The sequence below is a fragment of the Anomaloglossus baeobatrachus genome, chromosome 1 (genome assembly GCF_048569485.1).
Source record: "Anomaloglossus baeobatrachus isolate aAnoBae1 chromosome 1, aAnoBae1.hap1, whole genome shotgun sequence".
Lineage (NCBI taxonomy): Eukaryota > Metazoa > Chordata > Amphibia > Anura > Aromobatidae > Anomaloglossus > Anomaloglossus baeobatrachus.
Genome location: NC_134353.1, coordinates 501012454 through 501035009, shown reverse-complemented (window position 1 = coordinate 501035009; position 22556 = coordinate 501012454).

Genomic DNA, 22556 nt, shown 5'->3' with positions numbered 1-22556 from the left:
CTTTTTTTCCAAAAATTGTGCCCCACACACACCCACCCATTCAGTGGCAGCACTTGTGCCCTAGTTGTACACTTCACAGCTAGATTTGCATCAAGCACATTCAAAAATACGCCATAATTAACCGTCCCCAGCATGACACCAGGGTAGGTAGCAAAGTCTTTCCTGATCCCAGCTCTGTTCATCTTGGCTTCTTTTAAAAACAATGTAAGCAAGGGTTACTCCAAGCGGAGTCTCCCTTTTTTTCCAAAAATTGTGCCCCACACACACCCACCCCTTCAGTGGCAGCACTTGTGCCCTAGTTGTACACTTCACAGCTAGATTTGCATCAAGCACATTCAAAAATACGCCATAATTAACCGTCCCCAGCATGACACCGGGGTAGGTAGATAAAGTCTTTGCTGAACCATGACTTGTTCATCTTGGCTTCTTTTAAAAACAATGTAAGCAAGGGTTACTCCAAGCGGAGTCTCCCTTTTTTTCCAAAAATTGTGCCCCACACACACCCACCCATTCAGTGGCAGCACTTGTGCCCTAGTTGTACACTTCACAGCTAGATTTGCATCAAGCACATTCAAAAATACGCCATAATTAACCGTCCCCAGCATGACACCGGGGTAGGTAGATAAAGTCTTTGCTGAACCATGACTTGTTCATCTTGGCTTCTTTTAAAACAATGTAAGCAAGGGTTACTCCAAGCGGAGTCTCCCTTTTTTTCCAAAAATTGTGCCCCACACACACCCACCCATTCAGTGGCAGCACTTGTGCCCTAGTTGTACACTTCACAGCTAGATTTGCATCAAGCACATTCAAAAATACGCCATAATTAACCGTCCCCAGCATGACACCAGGGTAGGTAGCAAAGTCTTTCCTGATCCCAGCTCTGTTCATCTTAGCTTCTTTTAAAAACAATGTAAGCAAGGGTTACTCCAAGCGGAGTCTCCCTTTTTTTGCAAAAATTGTGCCCCACACACACCCACCCCTTCAGTGGCAGCACTTGTGCCCTAGTTGTACACTTCACAGCTAGATTTGCATCAAGCACATTCAAAAATACGCCATAATTAACCGTCCCCAGCATGACACCAGGGTAGGTAGCAAAGTCTTTCCTGATCCCAGCTCTGTTCATCTTGGCTTCTTTTAAAAACAATGTAAGCAAGGGTTACTCCAAGCGGAGTCTCCCTTTTTTTCCAAAAATTGTGCCCCACACACACCCACCCATTCAGTGGCAGCACTTGTGCCCTAGTTGTACACTTCACAGCTAGATTTGCATCAAGCACATTCAAAAATACGCCATAATTAACCGTCCCCAGCATGACACCGGGGTAGGTAGATAAAGTCTTTGCTGAACCATGACTTGTTCATCTTGGCTTCTTTTAAAAACAATGTAAGCAAGGGTTACTCCAAGCGGAGTCTCCCTTTTTTTCCAAAAATTGTGCCCCACACACACCCACCCCTTCAGTGGCAGCACTTGTGCCCTAGTTGTACACTTCACAGCTAGATTTGCATCAAGCACATTCAAAAATACGCCATAATTAACCGTCCCCAGCATGACACCGGGGTAGGTAGATAAAGTCTTTGCTGAACCATGACTTGTTCATCTTGGCTTCTTTTAAAAACAATGTAAGCAAGGGTTACTCCAAGCCGAGTCTCCCTTTTTTTCCAAAAATTGTGCCCCACACACACCCACCCATTCAGTGGCAGCACTTGTGCCCTAGTTGTACACTTCACAGCTAGATTTGCATCAAGCACATTCAAAAATACGCCATAATTAACCGTCCCCAGCATGACACCGGGGTAGGTAGATAAAGTCTTTGCTGAACCATGACTTGTTCATCTTGGCTTCTTTTAAAAACAATGTAAGCAAGGGTTACTCCAAGCGGAGTCTCCCTTTTTTTCCAAAAATTGTGCCCCACACACACCCACCCATTCAGTGGCAGCACTTGTGCCCTAGTTGTACACTTCACAGCTAGATTTGCATCAAGCACATTCAAAAATATGCCATAATTAACCGTCCCCAGCATGACACCAGGGTAGGTAGCAAAGTCTTTCCTGATCCCAGCTCTGTTCATCTTGGCTTCTTTTAAAAACAATGTAAGCAAGGGTTACTCCAAGTGGAGTCTCCCTTTTTTTCCAAAAATTGTGCCCCACACACACCCACCCATTCAGTGGCAGCACTTGTGCCCTAGTTGTACACTTCACAGCTAGATTTGCATCAAGCACATTCCAAATCCACAAGCATTTACTCTCCCCAGGATGACACAGGGGTTGTAAATTCCTTCTGGATCCATGACTTGTTCATTTTGATGAACGTCAGTCTGTCCACATTGTCACTGGACAGACGCGTGCGCTTATCTGTCAGCACACACCCAGCAGCACTGAAGACACGTTCAGAGACAACGCTGGCAGCTGGACACGACAAAATCTCCAAGGCTCCAGTTGCGAGCTCTGGCCATTTTTCTAGGTTTGAAGCCCAAAAGGAGCAAGGCTCCAGTTGCACAGTCATGGCATCGACGTTCATTTGGAGATACTCCTGTATCATCCTCTCCAGCCGTTGACTATGTGTCAGACTTGTTGTCTCTGGTGGCCTTGCAAAGGAGGGTCTAAAAAAATTATGAAAAGATTCCATAAAATTGCTGTTACCAGCACCAGATACGGTCCTACTGGTACGTGTAGACTGTTGAAGATGACGAGACCGTCCCATGTTTGTCAAGTTACAACTGGGAGATTCACTCACTGCATCTGCACGGTTGTTTGGTGGAAAAGCGGATCTAAGATCGAGTAACAGCTTCTGCTGATACTCCTTCATACGTGCGTCCCTTTCTATGGCTGGAATTATGTCACAAAATTTGGACTTGTACCGGGGATCTAATAGTGTGGCAAGCCAGTAGTCATCATCACTTCTAATTTTGACAATACGAGGGTCATGTTGGAGGTAGTGCAACAAGAAGGCACTCATGTGTCTTGCGCAGCCATGCGGACCAAGTCCACGCTGTGTTTGTGGCATAGAGGTACTAACCGTTCTTTCTTCTTCTGACATCTCCCCCCAACCTCTTTCAACTGAAATTTGACCAAGGTCTCCCTCATCTGCTGAGTCTTCCATGTCCATGGACAGTTCGTCCTCCATTTCTTCATGTCCTCCTGCACCTTCCTCAACATCTCGCCTGCTACCATGCGCCCTTGTTGATCCCTGTCCCCCATGCTCCCATGCCTGGCGCCTTGGTGATGATGAACGTCTGGACCTTGGTGATGTTGTTGTGTCTTGCGCATATGAATCCTCCTGTAGTTCCTCCCCTTCCTGTTGTCCCACCCCCTGACTCCGAATAGTGTTTAGCGTGTGTTCCAGCATGTAAATGACTGGAATCGTCATGCTGATAATGGCATTGTCAGCGCTAAACATATTCGTCGCCATGTCGAAACTGTGCAGAAGGGTGCATAGGTCCTTGATCTGAGACCACTCCATCAGGGTGATCTGCCCCACCTCTGCATCTCGTTGGCCCAGGCTATACGTCATGACGTATTGCACCAGGGCACTGCGGTGCTGCCACAGTCGCTGTAACATGTGGAGAGTTGAATTCCAGCGTGTCGCCACATCGCATTTCAGGCGATGAACCGGCAGGCCGAAAGACTTCTGGAGCGATGCAAGTCGCTCAGCTGCGGCGCTTGAACGGCGGAAGTGAGCAGACAGTTTTCGTGCCCTGTTCAGAAGTCCATCTAGGCCAGGATACTGTGTTAAAAATTGCTGCACGACAAGGTTCAACACGTGAGCCATACAAGGTACGTGTGTCACCTTGCCCAGGCGAAGGGCCGCACCCAGGTTTGCAGCATTGTCGCACACGGCCTTACCAGGCTGCAGGTTGAGTGGAGACAACCATTTATTAAACTCGGACCGCAGAGCTGACCACAACTCCTCAGCTGTGTGACTCTTATTCCCAAGACATGTCAAGCTAAAGACCGCCTGATGACGTTGCGCTCTGCTGCCAGCATAGCAATGAGGGGTGCGTGATTCCTTCTGCGCAGTGAGAACGCTGGTGGCCTGACCAGGCAGGCTTGGGGCGGAGTTGGAGGACCCAGATGAGGTGGAGGATGCAGAAGCAGTGGCGGAACTTGGACAGAAAGAGGATTGACACACAAGTCGTGGGGACGGCAAGACTTGTGCAGCAGACCCTTCACCATCTATCACCATAGTTACCCAGTGCCCAGTCAGCGACATGTAACGTCCCTGTCCATGCTTACTGGTCCAAATATCGGTGGTGAAATGCACCCGTTGACACACAGAGTTTCTCAAGGAAGCGGTGATGTTGTGTGCGACATGCTGGTGTAGCGCGGGCACACCTTTCTTAGAGAAGTAGTGTCGACTAGGCATCTGGTACTGGGGCACAGCGACAGACATAAGGTCTCTAAAATCCTCTGTGTCCACTAGGCGGAAAGGCAGCATTTCTGTAGCCAACAGCTTACAGAGGGATAGAGTTAACCTCTTAGCTTTGTCATGGGTCGCAGGAAATGGCCTTTTATTTGTCCACATCTGAGGGACAGAGATCTGGCTGCTGTGTGTAGACGGTGTTGAGTAGGGTGTCCCTGGAAAAATGCAGGTTTGTGAGGAAAGTGCAGGCGGAGACATGATGTTGCCTTCATCCAAAGTTGGTGCTATCGATGTCTGAGAGACCTGTACACACTCACTTGTTTCCCCTTCCAAAACAACTGACGACCTACCAAGCAAACTGCCTGTTGCGGTTACAGTGGTGGAAGTTGTGGGTGGAAAAACAGGTGTGACAGCTGTCCCCACAGTCCTAGAAGATGACGATCGCGCGGATGCACTGGAAGGGGCAGGCGGTGGATGGTTCGCTCCGCTAGGCCGCATTGCAGCACGGTGAGCTTCCCACCGGGCCATATGATATTTATTCATGTGACGATTCATGGAAGAAGTTGTCAAACTGCTGAGGTTTTGACCTCTACTAAGAGAACCATGACAAATTTTACAGATCACATAATTTGGGCGATCTTTTTCTATGTCAAAAAAGGACCAGGCTAGGCAAGGCTTAGAGGCCATGCGAAATAACCTATATAAGGCCTCTCATAGTTCTGAAATAGATTCCAATATATTAGATAGCAACCTATAAAGAATCCAGGAATCGTACTTTATATTTATAATATCAAATTTTATTTATACAAAGTGCTCGTGCAAAAATCATATAAAAATTTCATCATACACAGGATAACATTTTTGGGATATAGGGAGGGATGTCAAGCCGCACTTATAAGGAGTGGCACAATGTTGCAGTAGCTGCATCTGCCCGTATAGTAACGGTCAGTGTAAATGGACATATCATATGTTTACAGGAGTGGACCAATGGGGATATAGTCTACAAATGCATAGTATATAATACCAGTGTTGTAAATTTTATACTAGTATGAAAATATAAACACCCTATATAAAATATGGGTATGTCAACAGACACTGTATATACTGATTAGAGGGTACTATAATTTACATGCCATAATAGTTTAAGGTAGCAAGCATGTGCCTATAGTATTGCCCCCATCTATCTACTTAGCCCCATAATTCAGTCCAGTTACCTGTTGTCATTAATACACAATATGCGTCCACAGCAGCACCGCAACTTGCACCTACTCCAACCTCGACGCGCGTTTCACCGCACTGCCGGTTTCATCAGGAGGTGGAAGTTGTGCATGGAAAACCAGGTATGACAGCTGTCTCCACAGTCCTAGAAGATGAAGAGCGTGCGGATGCACTGGAGGGGGCAGGAGGTGGATGATCCGCTCCGCTAGGCTGCATTGCAGCACGGTGAGCTTCCCACTGGGACATATGATATTTATTCATGTGACGATTCATGGAAGAAGTTGTCAAACTGCTGAGGTTTTTTCCTCTACTAACAGATTCTTGACAAATTTTACAGATCACATGATTTGGGCGAACCTTTGCAAGGTCAAAAAAGGACCAGGCTAGGCAAGGCTTAGAGGCCATGCGACCTGATGATCCACCCCGAATAATGCTCAGAGGCAGAGTGGTGGCTGAGGATGCAGTTGTAGATGTGCTACCAGTACTCCGACTCTGTCCAGGAAGGCGCAAGGTAACTTCGTCATCAGTTGCATCCTCCTCCACCACCTCTGTTGACCTCCTCGAGTGCCTGACTGTGGGTTGACAGTAGGTGGGATCTAGAACTTCATCATCAATTGTTGTGTTTGCACTCCCCTCCCCCTCTGACCGAGCCTCTTCTTGCCCTGACCGAATATTTAAGTTGTCATCCCAATCGGGTATCTGAGTCTCATCTTCATCAGTATGTTTCTCATTGTCTATAACCACAGGTGTTACAGTTTGTGACAAAGGGTCAACATTATGCTCCGAAACTTTGTCCTCACGGCCTGAATCAGAGTCACAAAGGTTCTGGGCATCACTGCAGACCATTTCCTGTTCTGTACTCACTGTAGCTTGGGAGCAGACCTCTGATTCCCAGGCTATAGTGTGACTGAACAGCTCTGCAGACTCAGCCATCTCAGTTCCACCATACTGTGCAGGGCGGATGGAGACTTCAGAGCTGGGAGAAATCAAGTTTGATTGGGATGACAACTCAGAGGACTGGTGTTTTTTGGATGCGGTAGTTGAAGTGGCTGAGAGGGCACTTGTTGGACCACTTGAGATCCATTCAAGCATTTTCCTTTTTTGCCCATCATCTACCTTTGTTCCTGTTGTTCGTGTCCGTAAAAAAGGGAGCACATCGGATTGTCCACGGTAAGTAGTAGACATCTTACTTTTGCTGGTAGATGGTCTATCTTCAGCAGATGATAATGGAGCTTTGCCACCTTCCCCACGGACAAAACCTTTTTTGCCTTTTCCACCACGCCTCTTCCCCTTTCCACCAGCATCTGTCATTTTGCCACTCATGTTGATTGCGACAAGATTGTGGACTGAAAATGTGGTAGTAAAAATTGAGAGGTGGTGTAGATTGCAGTGGTGGTCTAGCTTTATTAAAAGCAGAATAATAAAGAATAAATATCCCTGACAATGCAATTACGGCCCTTAAACTGGCAGCAAAAACTGCTAGTATAATGGCTTAGTTATAATGAGTTGGAGTGTGCAATGCAGGCAGACGTGCTCTGCAAATGTCTTTGCACTAGTGTGACTAGACAACAGTCCAATAGCCACGTTTAGGATGCCACTAGGTACACTGAGTGTTTGCTAGTATAATGGCTTAGTTATAATAATGAGTTGGAGTGTGCAATGCAGGCAGACGTGCTCTGCAAATGTCTTTGCACTAGTGTGACTAGACAACAGTCCAATAGCCACGTTTAGGATGCCACTAGGTACACTGAGTGTTTGCTAGTATAATGGCTTAGTTATAATAATGAGTTGGAGTGTGCAATGCAGGCAGACGTGCTCTGCAAATGTCTTTGCACTAGTGTGACTAGACAACAGTCCAAAAGCCACGTTTAGGATGCCACTAGGTACACTGAGTGTTTGCTAGTATAATGGCTTAGTTATAATAATGAGTTGGAGTGTGCAATGCAGGCAGACGTGCTCTGCAAATGTCTTTGCACTAGTGTGACTAGACAACAGTCCAATAGCCACGTTTAGGATGCCACTAGGTACACTGAGTGTTTGCTAGTATAATGGCTTAGTTATAATAATGAGTTGGAGTGTGCAATGCAGGCAGACGTGCTCTGCAAATGTCTTTGCGCTAGTGTGACTAGACAACAGTCCAATAGCCACGTTTAGGATGCCACTAGGTACACTGAGTGTTTGCTAGTATAATGGCTTAGTTATAATAATGAGTTGGAGTGTGCAATGCAGGCAGACGTGCTCTGCAAATGTCTTTGCACTAGTGTGACTAGACAACAGTCCAATAGCCACGTTTAGGATGCCACTAGGTACACTGAGTGTTTGCTAGTATAATGGCTTAGTTATAGTAATGAGTTGGAGTGTGCAATGCAGGCAGACGTGCTCTGCAAATGTCTTTCCACTAGTGTGACTAGACAAAAGTCCAATAGCCACGTTTAGGATGCCACTAGGTACACTGAGTGTTTGCTAGTATAATGGCTTAGTTATAATAATGAGTTGGAGTGTGCAATGCAGGCAGACGTGCTCTGCAAATGTCTTTGCACTAGTGTGACTAGACAACAGTCCAATAGCCACGTTTAGGATGCCACTAGGTACACTGAGTGTTTGCTAGTATAATGGCTTAGTTATAATAATGAGTTGGAGTGTGCAATGCAGGCAGACGTGCTCTGCAAATGTCTTTGCACTAGTGTGACTAGACAACAGTCCAATAGCCACGTTTAGGATGCCACTAGGTACACTGAGTGTTTGCTAGTATAATGGCTTAGTTATAATAATGAGTTGGAGTGTGCAATGCAGGCAGACGTGCTCTGCAAATGTCTTTTCACTAGTGTGACTAGACAACAGTCCAATAGCCACGTTTAGGATGCCACTAGGTACACTGAGTGTTTGCTAGTATAATGGCTTAGTTATAATAATGAGTTGGAGTGTGCAATGCAGGCAGACGTGCTCTGCAAATGTCTTTGCACTAGTGTGACTAGACAACAGTCCAATAGCCACGTTTAGGATGCCACTAGGTACACTGAGTGTTTGCTAGTATAATGGCTTAGTTATAATAATGAGTTGGAGTGTGCAATGCAGGCAGACGTGCTCTGCAAATGTCTTTGCACTAGTGTGACTAGACAACAGTCCAATAGCCACGTTTAGGATGCCACTAGGTACACTGAGTGTTTGCTAGTATAATGGCTTAGTTATAATAATGAGTTGGAGTGTGCAATGCAGGCAGACGTGCTCTGCAAATGTCTTTGCACTAGTGTGACTAGACAACAGTCCAATAGCCACGTTTAGGATGCCACTAGGTACACTGAGTGTTTGCTAGTATAATGGCTTAGTTATAATAATGAGTTGGAGTGTGCAATGCAGGCAGACGTGCTCTGCAAATGTCTTTGCAGTAGTGTGACTAGACAACAGTCCAATAGCCACGTTTAGGATGCCACTAGGTACACTGAGTGTTTGCTAGTATAATGGCTTAGTTATAATAATGAGTTGGAGTGTGCAATGCAGGCAGACGTGCTCTGCAAATGTCTTTGCACTAGTGTGACTAGACAACAGTCCAATAGCCACGTTTAGGATGCCACTAGGTACACTGAGTGTTTGCTAGTATAATGGCTTAGTTATAATAATGAGTTGGAGTGTGCAATGCAGGCAGACGTGCTCTGCAAATGTCTTTGCACTAGTGTGACTAGACAACAGTCCAATAGCCACGTTTAGGATGCCACTAGGTACACTGAGTGTTTGCTAGTATAATGGCTTAGTTATAATAATGAGTTGGAGTGTGCAATGCAGGCAGACGTGCTCTGCAAATGTCTTTGCACTAGTGTGACTAGACAACAGTCCAATAGCCACGTTTAGGATGCCACAAGGTACACTGAGTGTTTGCTAGTATAATAGCTTAGTTATAATAATGAGTTGGAGTGTGCAATGCAGGCAGACGTGCTCTGCAAATGTCTTTGCACTAGTATGACTAGACAACAGTCCAATAGCCACGTTTAGGATGCCACTAGGTACACTGAGTGTTTGCTAGTATAATGGCTTAGTTATAATAATGAGTTGGAGTGTGCAATGCAGGCAGACTTGCTCTGCAAATGTCTTTGCACTAGTGTGACTAGACAACAGTCCAATAGCCACGTTTAGGATGCCACTAGGTACACTGAGTGTTTGCTAGTATAATGGCTTAGTTATAATAATGAGTTGGAGTGTGCAATGCAGGCAGACGTACTCTGCAAATGTCTTTGCACTAGTGTGACTAGACAACAGTCCAATAGCCACGTTTAGGATGCCACTAGGTACACTGAGTGTTTGCTAGTATAATGGCTTAGTTATAATAATGAGTTGGAGTGTGCAATGCAGGCAGACGTGCTCTGCAAATGTCTTTGCACTAGTGTGACTAGACAACAGTCCAATAGCCACGTTTAGGATGCCACTAGGTACACTGAGTGTTTGCTAGTATAATGGCTTAGTTATAATAATGAGTTGGAGTGTGCAATGCAGGCAGACGTGCTCTGCAAATGTCTTTGCACTAGTGTGACTAGACAACAGTCCAATAGCCACGTTTAGGATGCCACTAGGTACACTGAGTGTTTGCTAGTATAATGGCTTAGTTATAATAATGAGTTGGAGTGTGCAATGCAGGCAGACGTGCTCTGCAAATGTCTTTGCACTAGTGTGACTAGACAACAGTCCAATAGCCACGTTTAGGATGCCACTAGGTACACTGAGTGTTTGCTAGTATAATGGCTTAGTTATAATAATGAGTTGGAGTGTGCAATGCAGGCAGACGTGCTCTGCAAATGTCTTTGCACTAGTGTGACTAGACAACAGTCCAATAGCCACGTTTAGGATGCCACTAGGTACACTGAGTGTTTGCTAGTATAATGGCTTAGTTATAATAATGAGTTGGAGTGTGCAATGCAGGCAGACGTGCTCTGCAAATGTCTTTGCGCTAGTGTGACTAGACAACAGTCCAATAGCCACGTTTAGGATGCCACTAGGTACACTGAGTGTTTGCTAGTATAATGGCTTAGTTATAATAATGAGTTGGAGTGTGCAATGCAGGCAGACGTGCTCTGCAAATGTCTTTGCACTAGTGTGACTAGACAACAGTCCAATAGCCACGTTTAGGATGCCACTCAGTACACTGAGTGTTTGCTAGTATAATGGCTTAGTTATAATAATGAGTTGGAGTGTGCAATGCAGGCAGACGTGCTCTGCAAATGTCTTTGCACTAGTGTGACTAGACAACAGTCCAATAGCCACGTTTAGGATGCCACTAGGTACACTGAGTGTTTGCTAGTATAATGGCTTAGTTATAATAATGAGTTGTAGTGTGCAATGCAGGCAGACGTGCTCTGCAAATGTCTTTGCACTAGTGTGACTAGACAACAGTCCAATAGCCACGTTTAGGATGCCACTAAGTACACTGAGTGTTTGCTAGTATAATGGCTTAGTTATAATGAGTTGGAGTGTGCAATGCAGGCAGAGGTGCTCTGCAAATGTCTTTGCACTAGTGTGACTATAGCAAAGTCCAATAGCCACGTTTAGGATGCCACTAGGTACACTGAGTGTTTGCTAGTATAATGGCTTAGTTATAATGAGTTGGAGTGTGCAGAGGACAGGAGGGTACAGTGGCAGGATTGTGGGGCTCTGGGTAGAGGAATGGAAGCCTGCCTTTCTATTCCCTCCTAATAGGGAAATGCAGGGAGGAAATCCCTGACCTTGGCTACACAGACGCTGTCGCTGTTTTCAGGACCTGTCACCTTAACACTGACCCTGCCGGTTTGAGCCCTTAAAAGGACTGCTAGAAAGTGCTATCCCTATGCTGTCCAGCGCTGTGTATGGAGCGCATACAGCTGTATCGGCGATAGGACTCAGGAGGACGGAGCTGCGACAGTGATGTCTGACACCAAAGACGCAGAAGAGATAATGGCGTCCTGGAGGAAAATGTCTGGTTTTATAATGCAGGAACATGTGACATGGACATCCTATCACACATGCTGTTGCTTCTCTGGCTAAAAGTCCACTTAGCTGTGTGTGTGTCTGGGATTGGCTGACATGCTGGCCCGCCCCACTACACACGCGCGCTTAGGGAAGGAAGACAAGGAAAAAAAAAAAAAAATGGCGATCGCCATTATAGAAACAGCAGTGATCTGAAGGCGCTGTTCACGCACACTATACACTGAAATGTCATAATAGTGTGATTCACAGAGTGACTTACACTATTACAGCGGAAACCAAGCTAGGAATTAGCTGTTTTTTTGCTGCTAGAACCGTTCTCGAACGTTTCTAGAACTATCAAGCTTTTGCAAAAAGCTCGAGTTCTAGTTCGATCTAGAACAGGCCCCAAAATCACTCGAGCCTAGAACTGGAGAACCTCGAACCACGAACCGCGCTCAACTCTACTAGGGACCTCAGTAAACCAAAAGGTTTTCTAGGAAAGGCTCCCCAAAATATATTTAGACCTATATAAGAATGGAGACATACATCCACAATTATGAAAATATCAAAATATTTTATTTAACATATATGCAAGACAGTTAAAATACAATAGAGTGCAAAGTGCAAGGAATCGGACGATTATGGAATCCACATTTCAAGATATTACAGTGGGAGGAGAAGTTAACTCCACTGGGCTATGTGTTATTCACAAGACCAACAGGAGTTACCATGCATATAGTAGAATAGAAATTCTATACATAAACTGTACCAATTGATGTCAATAACCATCTGTCTAAGGATGTAAAATACACAAGGTGCAGTCAGACGGAAAATCACGATGTACTAAAGAGTTGCACATGTATACTCAATCCACCCAGTGCATAGACTATAATTTAATAACGTCTGAGGATAAAGTTCATGTATGTTATTTGTATGCATCAAAACCTTGAAACGTCCAGTTCAATTATAATGAACCTAAATCAACATGGCTAGAAGTATACAAAAACAATGCTAATGGTGACTCCACCATGATATCCCAGTATAATAATTGCAGTGAATATATCACCTCAGCAAGAATAACACTTACCCATGTTACACCCAGTCTGGAATTGTGGGTTCCTAAACCCCTATGCGCATTTCGCATAAGCTTCCTCGGAGGGTCATGTTTAACTCTGTCCAAAGATTCATACATATCCAGTTGCTATCTCATGGAACAGCTGATACCACTGATCGCGCACGCAGGCGCGGCAGAATCCCCCAGTGTACAATTGGTTGTTAGCCTTATCTCGCTATCCTTGTGATATTATTATTGTGAACGCCGTAAATGGGGAATGTTTATTATTGCTGTTGATCCGCTTGAAAATGGCAGCCTCCATGTTATATATACCTTGGTCTTCAACATGGCGCCAGCTCGTGCATGCGCAGTACATCCTGTCGGGTGGGCATTACTTATGATTTCATGTAGCGAGTTTCTGGGTAAATGATGTCACGAGGGATTTCCCTCACCCGGAACTTGCTTGATGGCATGCATACGCTGCATCTGACACAGGAGGATTCTGCCATGCCTGCGTGCGCAATCAATGGTATCAGCTATTTCATGATGTGGCAACTGGATATATATGAATCTTTGAACAGAGTTAAACATGACCCCCTGAGGAAGCCTACGCGAAATGCACATAGGGGTTTAGGAACCCACAATTCCAGACTGGGTGTAACATTGGGAAGTGTTATTCTTGTTGAGGTGGTATATTCACTGCAATTATTATACTGGGATATCATGATGGAGTCACCATTAGCATTGTTTTTGTATACTTCTAGCCATGTTGATTAAGGTTCATTATAATTGAACTGAACTGTTTCAAGGTTTTGATGCATACAAATAACATACATGAACTTTATACTCAGACCTTATTAAATTATAGACTATGCACTGGGTGGATTGAGTATACATGTGTAACTCTTTAGTACATCAGGATTTTTTCGTATTACTGCACTTTGTGTATTTTACATCCTTAGACGGATGGTTATTGACATCAATTGGTACAGTTGATGTATGGAGTTTCTATTCTATTATATACATGGTAACTCCTGTTGATCTTGTGACCTTGTGAATAACACATAGCCTAGTGGAGTTAACTTCTCCTCCCACTGTAATATCTGGAAATGTGGATTCCATAATCGTCCGATTCCTTGCACTTTGCACTCTATTGTATTTTAACTGCTTGTCTTGAATATATGTTAAATAAAATGTTTTGATATTTTCATAATTGTGGATGTATGGCTCCATTCTTATATAGGTCTATATATGTTTTGGGGAGCCTTTCCCAGAAAACCTTTTGGTTTATTGAGGTTTAGTCCCTGGTTCACACCTTTAAATCCAGGAACTGACTATAGCTGATGTCAGATGTGTGTTCTATCTGCAGTACTTATGTCTGGCAGCTGCGTCTGATGGGCATGTTCCAGCTGGAAGTGGGATACTGCCCTCTGCTGCTCATGGATCCTGGCCAACATATGATAGGTTGAATTCCATCTTGTACAGAGATCACATATTAGTCTCTGACGAGGCAAGTGTAAGCATTGCTGCAGCACTGCCAGGCCAGCAAAAGAGGAAGATGACTTGCGGAAATGGGCGCTAATACGTCGTACCTTGGTAAGTAGATCTGGTATCTCAGGGTATTTTTTTAGAAAGTGTTGAACTTTCTAAATTTACAACGTGGGCCACACAACGAACGTGTACAAGCTTTCCAAGCTTTAAAGCCGCCACCATATTACGACCGTTCTCGCACACTACCTTCCCTGGACGGAGGTCCAATGGTACAAGCCACTCAACTGTCTGCTCAGTTATTGCTTTCAAAAGCTCAGGTGCCGTGTGTGATTTGTCACTGATACAGATGAGCTTCAGTAGAGCGTGTTGCCGCTTAGCCGAGGCAGTGCTGCCGAGATCCCAGCTGGGGAATGATGTGGGATGGTTGGACACTGGCAGATGTTGAGAAGGATGCACAGGAGCCAGATGAAGAATAGGAGGAGGAGGGAGTTGTTGCTGTGTAGGAGGCAACTGAAACTCTGATTGAAGTGGGGCCCGCTATTCTGGGTCTGGGAATTATATGGGATGTTGCTGGCTCAGACTTGGGATTTGCTACTCGACAAGTAACTAGGGGCATTTTCTGCTAGCCAACCGTTCACACTGTTCAGGGTGCAAGAGTGATTTCCCATGTGAAACAAAGTTGGGATAGGAAGGCAAAGGTAGATAAAGCAGGAACCTTTTTCTTTGGCTTGGTCACACTACTTGGGCATCCACCACTGTCACTACAACCTCGTCCACGGCCCTTATCCGCTCTTTTTCCCATTTTTTGGGTTTGATTATTTGAAGGTGAACACTGTAACGTGACCTTTTGTACAGGCAGTGGAACATCACTGATGCCAGGTTGGTGAACTTGTGTTAATAGTTTCCCACGATAGCTGTTTCTGTAAGTCTAAAAAACGCAAGGTACCTTTATTGGACAAAGTACAACTTGGAGGAGTCAACAAAGATGTTATGAATATCTTTCAGGACTAAAAGAAAACAGGGTTTGACACCACTTTTATTTTAGTATTGGTTTTTGGCACTCAGACTGTGTTTTAGTAGCAGCAGGCCACTATCTAGGTTCTGTACGATATGAAGCAAACACCAGGATGCTAGGTTGGTGCTATGATGGTATTAGGTTTCTGGCAGAAGTAGAGCCACTGACACCGACTATTAATTAAAATTTTGTAATACTGACACTGTCTTTTAGTAGCAGCAGGCCACTATCTAGGTTCTGTACAATATGAATGAAACACCAGGATGCTAGGTTGGTGCTATAACGGTATTTGGCTTCAGGCAGAACTACAGCCATGACAGCAATTTTTTGGAGGGGTTTTTTACACTTACACTAGGTTTTTTTTAGCAGTATGGTACTATGGAGTTTATATACGCTGTGAAGCCAACACAAGGACGCAACTGTGCTGCTATGAATTGAGATGGTGGCTGACAGGCACTACACTACACCTGATCCCATTGTTTTTGAAATTTTGGGACTTTTTTTTAAGAATTTGCAATACCTATCCCTAGGAGAAGAAACACAAGGGATGTAGGAGTGCTGGGATTGTTGATTAATTAGTAGCAGATGTCAGGACAGCTTTAAATCTCTCCCTGCCTTTGTAAAAGCTCTCCCTATATCAGACACTGCACTAACATACCGTATGCAGCACTAATAAGAGGATTTTTTAATTTTTTTTTTTAAAAGATGGCTCGCTCTCACCAAACAAAGCACTGCACTAACACTGGCCTTATAGCTGGGTCCGTACTCACTGTTTTGCAGCCTGGCGATTTATGGAGCTGCTGGCAGCTACTGGACACTGTCTTCAGCCCTTAGAAAGACTATTAATTAGTTGGATCTACGAACGCTCTCCCACACACAATACAGTCTATCTACACCGCCAGCTCCCCAATGACTGCGTGTTCACAAAATGGCCGCTGGCTTATATAGTCCCTATGACGCTGTGCGGCTAAGCCAACCCCAATAACACCACAACAAGAAAGGCTGTGGTGTTATGGTGAGGGCAAGCAACATCAGTTGTGTTCATTGGCTGGAAAACAGACGCCAGGAAGTCAGAAATTAAACTGAAAGTATCAGAGAGGATACTGTTTTATTCATCGGCTAGTGAATGGTGCGAATAGCATGTTATCCGTCGGATACCGAATAGTGGCGAATACATTTGCTCATCCCTAATGTGCACCTTATAAGTGTTAGATGGGTGAACTGCTCCATTCAAGTGAAGGGGTTGCTAATATATACATTTGACTATATGTGTTTGCGCCACCCAGGGCTATGGGGTAATCGCTCCCGGGCCGTATATGTACGGGGATGCTGTGTCACTGTTGTATAATGACCGATGTCAGTTCCGTGACTCTGGGGATGCTTTTTAAAAGGGGTTATATACAGGGGAATTGAAAGAGTTTGTATTGTGACACCACTTGCGGGTTGCGGTTATGGTGATGGAACCGCCGCTGCACAGTCTGTTACCTCTGGGGCTGATGGTGGTGGCAGCCTGGATAGTATGCTCTCCGCAAGTAGGGCTGGGCCCCAGGGAGTGAATGTAAGGGTGTCCGTCGCAGAAAGAAGGGAGACCACATGATGTGGATGCAGTGGAACTTCTGTTTACTCACATTGAAGTTGAGCTGTTGCCTTGAGGACGGATGGTTCAGACCCCTGGTCCCTTTTGTCCCAATACCGGTGTGGTGACCTGGTAGTCTCTTTCCCCGGCACTTCTCATGTGTTGGTAGGACCCCGTAGCCTGAGTGTTTGTGGGTCCCTTACTGTCTGTCGGCAGTCTCTCGTCCGTACGGCAGGCAGTGCGAACCCTGTAGGGTCGGTGTTCTGTTCCGGTCCCTGGCTCAAACTTTACTGCTGGTGCCCCCGGATTCTTCGGTTAGTGAAGGGGGTATTTACAAGGGATTTTATAGAGTTCGTGACGCTACCCGTGGTGTGTGGTAATTAGGAGTACCACCGCTGCGGTTGGGAGTACCCGGGGGTGATGGAATGGGGGCAGTCAGGTGGTGTGACCCTCCATGGGTAGTAGGTATGCCCCGGAACTTGGTGATAGAAGGAGAGTGCCGTTGGATGCAAAGGGGTCACTTGCATACTCACTAAGTCCATTAAGCTGACACCAACAACTGGATAAACCAAAGTTCTGGACACCGCTGATACTGAGAGGAGCTTAGTGTGGGTCCCGTCCCTAATGGTGCTGCCTGGTGATCCGTGACCTGCCTCCTGGCACTGAGTTTACTTCTTTGGTGGTCGCGGTAGTGTGAAACTTGCCAGGTCCCGCTCCCCACTATGGCTAAGTATGGGAGCTTGCTCTCAGGGTTCACGCTTGGGATTTTCTGGACCGTTTTGAGTGGAAAGTCCTATCCCCCTCATTGCGCTAGTACCCCGATTTTGGAGCAGGTGGGAACGGATCTTGAAGTCTCCATCCTCAGGTAAATTATCGGGTTGCCTGAAGCTACTCCCCGACCTAGGGTCCACGTACCCCATCGTGTCCTGGTCCCAGCCCGGTGATGGTGCAAGGCCGCCGACTGTCCTCCTAGACAGATCCGTGGCCCTTGCCATGATCCCCTGCGACCGGGGGTCCAGCTCCTCTAGGCCCAGACCACCGTCTGCCACCTAGATTACCCGCTCCCAACCTCCTCTCACTTTCACTTCTCAAACTCGACTCTCTAATGACACTCCTGTCCTCCCTTCTCCAACCCCCCAGGTGGGCGACTCTATTCCACTCAAGCCGTCCACTGGTGTGTTTGGTGGGTGTGGTGCAGGGTGTATCTAGGCTTTGATTAGCTGATGTAGGCAACACCATGTAGTTAGGGACCCTAAACCAAGGAGGAAGTGGATACTGCATGGGAGGGCAAATTGTGCAATACCCTATGGCGACCCGATAGTCCAGGGGAGTCACACATCTATGTCAGGATGCAGTACCTAGTAGTGCCCTGAGGGGTTCAGGGACGCTACATGTTAATAATAATATTTCATCGGTATTGTATAATCTTGTTATACTGTTCTGACATTGTTCAGGATTTCTTATTCTTGGGGTTTATCTATGTTATATGTGACATTCACGCTTCATTTTGAGCCCATTTAGGAGTGTAGTAATATTGTACCCAGCTTGTCTTTTAATCTGGTTTTAGTGGGTTTTTTTTACTCTCATGTTTGCACAAGGAGTGTTTTTGTGAAGATAAATTTTGCACCTCTTTTGATTGTTGTATACTTTATATTATATTTGGTAATTTTTTGCCTTATATATACACCTATTTTTTCCTTTGCGTCATATGTTCTCCAGGTATATGGCACAAGTCACTGGCTATATATTTTAGGTGCTGCTCGCTGTTTTCTTGCATTGGGACTGCGTCCATCCCATGACAGAGAAAAAAAGAGAGGAGGAGTTCAGATCTTCCACAGCACCCTGCAGCTAGCAAAAAGAAACATATTAAAGGGAACCTGTCAGGTGCAATATGTACACAGAACCACGAGCAGTTCTGGGTGCATATTGCTAACCCCTGCCTAAGGGGTACTTTGCACACTACAATATCGTAGGTGCGATGTCGGTGGGGTCATATCGAAAGTGACGTACATCCGGCGTCGCTGTTGATATCGTAGTGTGTAAATCCTTTAAGACACGATTAATGAGCGCAAAAGCATCGTAATCGTATCATCGGTGTAGTCTCCGACATTTTCATAATTTAGCTGCAGCGACCGTACGATGTTGTTTCTCGTTCCTACGGCAGCACACATCATTGTGTGAGAAGCCGCAGGAGCGAGGAACATCTCCTACCTGCGTCACCGCGGCACACGCCGGCTATGCGGAAGGACAGAGGTGGGCGGGATGTTTTCGTCCTGCTCATCTCCGCCCCTCCGCTTCTATTGGCCGCCTGCCGTTTGACGTCACTGTGATGACGCACGACCCGCCCCCTTAGTAAGGAGGCGGTTCGCCGGCCAGAGCGACGTCGCAGGGCAGGTGAGTGCATGTGAAGATGCCGTAGCGATAATGTTCGCTACGGCAGCAATCACAAGATATCGCTGCTGCGATGGGGGCAGGGACTATCGCGCTCAGCTTCGCAAGCATCAGCTTGCGATGTCGTAGTGTGCAAAGTACCCCTAACTGTCCCTGTATACACTAGCATAGATAAAGAGATCTTTAGAAAAAGTATTTCTAAAGATCTTTTATAACATGCTAATGAGTAGAGTTGAGCGCGGTTTGCGGTTCGAGGTTCTCCAGTTCGCGGCTCGAGTGATTTTGGGGGCTGTTCTAGATCGAACTAGAACTCAAGCTTTTTTGCTAAAGCTCGATAGTTCTAGATACGTTCGAGAAAGGTTCTAGCAGCAAAAAAAACAGCTAATTCCTAGCTGGCTTTCCGCTGTAATAGTGTAAGTCACTCTGTGATTCACACTATTATGACATTTCAGTGTATAGTGTGTGGGAACAGCACATTCAGATCACTGCTGTATGTATAATGGCGATCGCCATTTTTTTTTTTCCCTTGTCTTCCTTCCCTAAGCGCGCGCGTGTAGTGGGGCGGGCCAGCATGTCAGCCAATCCCAGACACACACACAGCTAAGTGTACTTTTAGCCAGAGAAGCAACGGCATGTGTGATAGGATGTCCATGTCACATGTCCCTGCATTATAAAACCGGACATTTTCCTCCAGCACGCCATTATCTGCCTTCTGCGTCCTTGGTGTCAGACATCACTGGCGCAGCTCCTATCGCCGATACTGTTGTATACGCTCCATACACAGTGCTGGACAGCTTAGGGATAGCACTTTCTATCAGTCCTTTTAAGGGCTCATACCGGCAGGGTCAGAGCCATAGGTGGCAGAGTTTAAAACAGAGTTTAACAGCTACACAAGATGACAGCGTCTGTGTAGCTAAGGTCAGGGATTTCCTCGCTGCATTTCCCCATTAGGAGGGATAGAAAGGCAGGCTTCATTTCCTCTACCCAGAGACCCACAACCCTGCCACTGTACCCTCCTGCCCTTTGCACACTCAAACTCATTGTTACTAAGCTATTATACTAGCAAACACTGAGTGAACTTAGTGGCATCCTAAACGTGGCTGTTGGACTGCTGTATTGCCCCAGTAGTGCAAAGATATTTGCAGCACGTCTGCCTGCATTGCACACTCAAACTCATTGATACTAAGCCATTATACTAGCAAACACTGAGTGAACTTAGTGGCATCCTAAACGTGGCTGTTGGACTTCTGTATCGTCCCACAAGTGCAAAGATATTTGCAGCACGTCTGCCTGCATTGCACACTCAAACTCATTGTTACTAAGCCATTATACTAGCAATCACTGAGTGAACTTACTGGCATCCTAAACGTGGCTGTTGGACTTCTGTATCGTCCCACAAGTGCAAAGATATTTGCAGCACCTCTGCCTGCATTGCTAAACATGGCTGTTGGACTGCTGTATTGCCCCAGTAGTGCAAAGATATTTGCAGCACGTCTGCCTGCATTGCACACTCAAACTCATTGTTACTAAGCCATTATACTAGCAAACACTGAGTGAACTTAGTGGCATCCTAAACGTGGCTATTGGACTTCTGTATAGTCCCAGTAGTGCAAAGATATTTGCAGCACGTCTGCCTGCATTGCACACTCAAACTCATTGTTACTAAGCCATTATACTAGCAAAAACTGCTGCAACTTAGTGGCATACAAAAAGTGGCTGTTGTACTCCATTTGTGCCCCACAGGTGCCAAGCTATTTCTAGCACCTGTGCAGGACACCCTCCTGCTCTGTTTTTAATAAGCTATAATGATAGCAAAAAATACTGCCATTTAGTGGCATCATAGAACTGCCTGTTGGACTTCCATTAGTGTCCCACTGGTGCAAATCTATTTGCAGCACCTCTGCATAACACCCTCATGCACATTTTGCTACGCTAATTTTATAGCAAACTCAGGGAATTCATTGCTGCATTTGATAATTCAGAGGGATAGAAAGTGATGCTTCCTTTAGCTTTTCCTTCTGTTCATAGACAGCATCTCCAAGTCCACACCCGAAAAGCAATTTCTCCTCCACGTCTAAGTGTGGAGAGGCAGCTAGTGCGCATACGTGTGCCAATTTACCCCAGCTGCAGCCTAACTACAGTGTTTCACCTAGTGAGTAGAGATGAGCGAACCGGTCCCGGTTCGGCTCGAGGCCGGTTCGCCGAACGGGGGTCCCGTTCGAGTTCGGCTCGTCGAACGTTCGACGAACCGAACTCGAACTGCATAGGAAACAATGGCAGGCAATCACAAACACAGAAAAACACCTAGAAAACACCCTCAAAGGTGTCCAAAAGGTGACAAACAACTCACAACACATGGGAAAGTGACAAGGACATATACTCATGTGAAAACAAAAGAGCTGGACAAGGAAAAAGAGGAGGACACACAGATATATGAGTATATGCAAGGAAACATTGATTCCATTATTGTGCAACTTGAGCCCTGCTCATTTTAGGCTTCCAATCTTGATAAATTGCCTGAGCTCGCCACGTACGCCTTGGGGATCTTGTCGTGTCCTGCAGCCAGCGTTCTCTCTGAACCTGTCTTCAGTGCTGCTGGGGGTCTGCTGGCAGATAAGCACACATGTCTGTCCACTGACAATGTGGACATGGCTCTCAGAGGACTTTTCTTCCCCTGGGTCAGCCAGGGGACGGGAAAGGGACGCGTATTTTTGAGAGTGCTTCATGCAAAGCATCTTTTTCTTTTTCAAAAGGGAGGTCAACCGATGCCAGTCAAGTGGGGTGTGTGTGGCCCAGTTAGTGGCAACGAAGGAGACTGTGGTTGGAGTCCCCTCGCTGTGTCTCTAAAAGAACCAAGATGAACAAGTCATGGCTCTCAGAGGACTTTTCTTCCCCTGGGTCAGCCAGGGGACGGGAAAGGCACGCGTATTTTTGAGAGTGCTTCATGCAAAGCATCTTTTTCTTTTTCAAAAGGGGGCTCAACCGATGCCAGTCAAGTGGGGTGTGTGTGGCCCAGTTAGTGGAAACGAGGGAGACTGTGGTTGGAGTCCCCTCACTGTGTCTCTAAAAGAACCAAGATGAACAAGTCATGGCTCTCAGAGGACTTTTCTTCCCCTGGGTCAGCCAGGGGACGGGAAAGGCACGCGTATTTTTGAGAGTGCTTCATGCAAAGCATCTTTTTCTTTTTCAAAAGGGGGCTCAACCGATGCCAGTCAAGTGGGGTGTGTGTGGCCCAGTTAGTGGAAACGAGGGAGACTGTAGTTGGAGTCCCCTCGCTGTGTCTCTAAAAGAACCAAGATGAACAAGTCATGGCTCTCAGAGGACTTTTCTTCCCCTGGGTCAGCCAGGGGACGGGAAAGGCACGCGTATTTTTGAGAGTGCTTCATGCAAAGCATCTTTTTCTTTTTCAAAAGGGGGCTCAACCGATGCCAGTCAAGTGGGGTGTGTGTGGCCCAGTTAGTGGAAACGAGGGAGACTGTGGTTGGAGTCCCCTCGCTGTGTCTCTAAAAGAACCAAGATGAACAAG